This window comes from Filicampus tigris, chromosome 1, assembly GCF_054856515.1.
Source record: "Filicampus tigris isolate MCC_2025a chromosome 1, RoL_Ftig_1.0, whole genome shotgun sequence".
Classification (NCBI taxonomy): domain Eukaryota; kingdom Metazoa; phylum Chordata; class Actinopteri; order Syngnathiformes; family Syngnathidae; genus Filicampus; species Filicampus tigris.
The window spans coordinates 2,634,296-2,639,518 of NC_141217.1; the positions used below are offsets into that span (position 1 = coordinate 2,634,296).

The following is a 5,223-nucleotide window of genomic DNA, read 5'->3' on the forward strand; positions in this document are numbered from 1 at the left end:
TTACAGTGATCCCTCGTTTATTGCGGTTAATGAGAACCAGAACGCCGCGTGAAGTAGAGGTTGAATTATTATTATTTTTATTATATATTATATTTATTTTTAAGTTTTATTTTGCGGGAATTTACACGTCTGTTATGCCGTTGCGAACCCCCTGACATGGTTCCCACCCTTCTAAATGAAGAATAAATACCAAGCTGCAGGCTGTGAGAGGAACGGAGCTTCAACCGCGGCAGCGGACGATTACGACGGAACGTTTGCTAATAACTATGTTAAAGTTTTTATCAATTTTTATCATAAAATTTACTTACCTTAACTATAATACCGTAGTGCATTTTATCAAAAGATACAATTCTGCACTTTGAAACGCTTGTCGTCGTCATCGTTGTTGTGCAAAGCGAACTTAAAACGGCTGCTATTGCTGCCGCTTCTTCTTCGTTCACTTGACCTCCTTCTACTTCTTTTAAAAATGAAGAAGACGCACGGTCGCCGGAGGTAATCATGCCTTAACTTTCTCTTTGCGCAATAACATCAACAAGGTCCTTTGGATAAAATGCAACGCAGGCTTCTAGTCAAGGTAAGCTGTTTTAAGACAAACTTAAAACAAAACTAACAAACACTTTCACACTTTATTTTCCGATGTCTTGTCGTCCTTGCCACAACTTGTAAACACAGCTGTTGTATTGTACTATCCTCTTATCCGGCTTGACTCTGACTAAATGAATGGCGCATTTGAATAATGTTATGAGTTTCTGAACATAACCAGGGGTGCACAGATTTTTTTTTCATGCGGTACTCACATGAGTACCACGAGATTGTCTTTGGTACTCACTAGTGGTCTACCAGATCACGGTTCGGGTAGGTCATGGATTTTGAGTCACGGATCGGATCGTTTTTTGTATGACCAAAAAAAAAAAAAAAAAAAAACTACATTTTTTTCTTCATTTATTTATCTGATCTAATATGGCCGTTTAGGATTTAAGAACACAATTTAACGCAACTTTGTAAGTGGTACAGTGTATGCATTTCAAGGTATCCTGCCAGACATTTTGCGCTGAATGTTTTCTTTCAATTATTAGGCAAACGTGGTGTTATAAATTGAATGAAGACAGTTTTATTTTTATTTTTTTCATAATGAAAAAGACTTGAAGTGCAATTTAAGGCACCATTCTTAAAACATGCACAGCACATTAACTACCAGCTAATGATAACAGCTGCTAGCCACGCACGCCGGAGACTTGTGCCGTATCATATAATGACAGCGTAATCAACCAGCGGTTTGTTCATGTCCTAAATTAGCGACTGAAAATGATTTCGAGACAGCGTTGTGTTTGTGTAAGCAGCAAGCGTTAAAACTGCTGAAAACGTTGAAAACGGAAGTCAAGTTAGCCATTACACCACCACGCGGGCCAACTTCAAAGTAAAAGTTCACTCAGGCTATCCCGTCGGCATTAATGACTCAGTGTATTATTTGGTAAGCTTTATTTTGAAGTTAGCCTTTGTGGAGGCTGTGTGTTCATTGAGTATGTTTGCAAAACGCTCTTGTACATGCAACTTATGTGATCTTGTGGGTAACCTCCTTTGTTGAATGCAGACTAATCACATTGCCTGTGAACGCGCACAGTTTTTGTTTTCACCAACTATTCTGCGGATCGTGCCCATCCTGAACAGATGCTTGATCCTTACCAATCAAAGATGATTCGTTCCACTGCACCACTAGCGTGTACAGGTACGCAAATGCGCGTCGTGACGCAAATGACGGTACGCATCAGTGATTTCTGTTGCGCATGCATACCTGCGTACCAGTTATGTGCACCCCTGAAAATAACGTTATTTGTTGACAGACCTGGGCACTTTTTGCTTTTTGCCGGCCGCGACCCTCGGCCCTTGACCTGGGTAAGCTTCCGGCCTTGACCCTCCGCCCTTATTCAGAAAACTTATAGCCCCCCAAGCTCCGTTCCACCCCTCCCCCAAAAGATAAATACATAAAAAAAGCATCCGTGCATGACGGCGCTGCTGGAGGGACGCTAACGGCAGAGGTTTATTATTAATTTATTTTAAAAAATATATAAAAAGTTTTATATTACCTGTGTAATAGAAAATATCCTTGGTCTGCCAGAATGCCCAGTGGCGAGGTCTGTCAATTCCCAAACACGGTCAAAATCGACTTGCCCTGGCACGAAAATGAAAATGCGCCACTTTTTATGCTGAACGCACTTGCACCTGTCTACAAAAATAGAGCCCAAGAAGTCAGTAAATCTCCAACTAGTTGACAAGTGTAATTCAGCTGGTTGGCGATGAAGTGCTCTATGAGTGAAAATTCTTTTATGGTCTTTATGATGCTTGCTTTACCCCCATCCCACACTCTGGTATCTTCTGACATCACTCAAGCCTCGCCCTTAAAATATTTTCAGCAAGACAAGAAATAAGGTGTATAAAGTGTTGTATGATTATTGATCCTCAGAGTATTTTAACAAAAGCACGTCACAGACGTAAAACACCTGGGAAAAATTTGGAAACAAATTAAACTTGGGTGCAGGCAGCATGGGTTGATTTCCCACTGAGTGATGGTGGGAATGGGAGTGTGAACAGTTGTTTGTCCACATACATGCCCTGTAATTGATGGGTGACCACTCCAGGGTTTAGTCTGCTTTTCATCTGAAGTCAGCTGGGATTGTCCAGCCCTCCGCTACGCTGAACAGGATAGGAAATGGATGAACAGAACTATGAAACCTAAATATTAAAAATAAAACCCTTCACAACTGTTAAAAGTTGCTTCAATATCATTGCTGGATCAATGAACGTATTTATTTCTGTTTTAATTGCCATCATCTCTACTGCTGTAAAAATCAGCAAAAAAATAGCAAGACATCCCTGAAAAGTAACTTGAATGTGTGAAGCACCAAGAAGTCATTTTGCATTGGGCTGCAAAGACAAATGATCCCTGTGTTGTAAGCATCCCGTGTAACACCAGTCACCAAAAACATACTCCCACTGTTCCTACCTATTGAGCATCTTCATCACTTTCCTGATGGAATCTCCTCTTCCCATACTGTTGCCATGGGTTGTCATTCGTCCCCGTACTCCCTTTTTGCTATCCCTCTGATCGCCTGTTGCCATTTGAGCATCAAAGGTGTTGAAGAGGTTGGCCATCTTGGGATCCTTCCCTTCCCTTCATCTTCTTCAAAAGGAGGATGGTGCAAAGGCCAACTGTGTGTGTTTCAAATAATCTTGACTGAAATGCTCCTTCCACATTGCAGCGCTTGAAACCTTTTGAGCCTGACGTACACACACACTGCATGAAAGGTCAATGAAGAAAGACTTTGGAAAACTGTGTCTTGGGTGACGATTTCTCAATCTGTTTCTTGTGCTTGTACAATCCCTGGCCAAAATTATAGAATCATCACTCCTTGAGGATGATCGTTTACAGTTTTTCTGAGTTGCTTTGTTAAAACTACTTATCCAATTTCCACACTGTGTCACTTGTGTACAGGGGTGTTGCTAGACATAAAGCTCTACTGGGGCACTGGCCTCCTACTACAGCGATCCGCAACCACCGTTACCGGTACTAGTCTGCGGGGCACTCTGTAAAAATAATAACAATTCTGGAGCAGAGAATATATGCCCCAAATGTACGTTATCACCACGGCAGGAATGTAACTGATGTTTGCCGTAAATCTCGTATATAAGGTTATTAATAACAATCATGATAATATAAAAACTTGGGGCCCACTGCCCTACCATATGCCCTACCTCCTGAACACACACACCTACACACGCATACACTGCCCCAACCCCACTGCTAGCACTCTTACTAAAACTACTACTTGAGATATGAATGAATGTACAAATCCATATTTATTATTATATATTTCAACAACTGCGAACACTTTGAATAGTACAACAAAAGCATAGCAAAGCTGTATTTGTGTCACATTAGCAGACCTCAAACTGCATTGTGCGCACAGTGTTCCACACCTCAGGGAAAGCTGAGTGGTACGAGCTTGATGGCACCATTTATGTGTACAAACTAATAAAGTCTTACTTTGATATGAAGAGGGTTGCTGTTGTTGTTGTCCAGAAAAACGTTATTGCAAGAGCATGCTATATTTGGTCAGCTTGCGTTAATATGTTGCTGTTACGTTTGCCCTTGGACAAACACATTTTTGGGTGGACTAAATAAGTTCAATTGATTGACAAGTATGTTAAATAGATATGTAATACATTGATGAATAATGAAAGAATTCACACACAGCCTTACATTAATTACACGTTCAAACAGATATACATAATGTTTACTGTATCGGCAGTTGATATACTACTTTAACTATAAATAAACTTGTTTACAATATTTTTCTCTTTTATGAAGAATAAATGGATAAATGTGCGAAACAAATGTTCTGTTGAACTGATTAAAGGTGAGCTCATTGTGAGCTTGACATGCCTTGCTCAGAATTTTACTCTGCGGTAGTCAAAGACAAATCGCTCCTCGCTGCAGCAAGATCTCAGAAGAAATATATGGAAAAATATGGAAAAAATAGGCTGTCTCCACATAATGTGGCATTGAGCTGTTCATAAGTTATGAATGTTGTGCTTATTATTTAATGTTTTATATTGATTTTTTACAGCTATGAGTTGAACAGGAATGGTTTCTAGAAGTTCGAGAGATAATTATGTTGATAAGTAAATTTTGTTAGTTTGTATTAAAGTATATATCTGGATAATAACTTTTTCATGTCGCCATCCATCCATCCATTATCCAAACCGTGCTGGAGCCCATCCCAGCTGTCTATGGGCAGCAGGCGGGGTACATCCTGAGCTGGTTGCCAGCCAATTGCAGAGCACACACGAACAAACAAACTATTCGTGCTCACAATCATACCTAGGGACAATTTAGAGCATTCAATCAACCTAACATGCATGTTTTTGGAATGTGGAAGGAATATTTTTTTTCAGGGAGTTGGCAACCCTAATCACAGGGCACTTCATCATTGAAAAACTGTGGTTTCACCTTCCATATGAAAATATAATTGGAATGACAAAGATTTTTGTAACATATATTTTACAAAAGCAAAAGTTCCCCAGGCAGACTCTGCTTAACAAGCATAAAAATACGTGATGGAAAGGAAGGATAGCTTATCTTAACAGACGGCTTTCTTCATTGCAAAGAACAAATTACTATAAGCATTGCATGTTGTGACTGGTTGTTCCTTGATACTGTATATC

At 39.9% G+C, this 5,223-nt stretch overlaps 1 long non-coding RNA gene across 1 annotated transcript in view; it reads left to right on the forward strand.

Annotated features, from left to right (window-relative positions):
• Nucleotides 1–439: 439 nt before the first annotated feature.
• LOC147152479 (uncharacterized) overlaps nt 440–5,223 on the forward strand; it is a 69,369-nt gene continuing 64,585 nt past the window's right edge. Inside the window, exon 1 of the long non-coding RNA XR_015088959.1 lies at nt 440–574. This is a non-coding gene — a long non-coding RNA (uncharacterized LOC147152479). The remainder of the gene's footprint in view (nt 575–5,223) is intronic.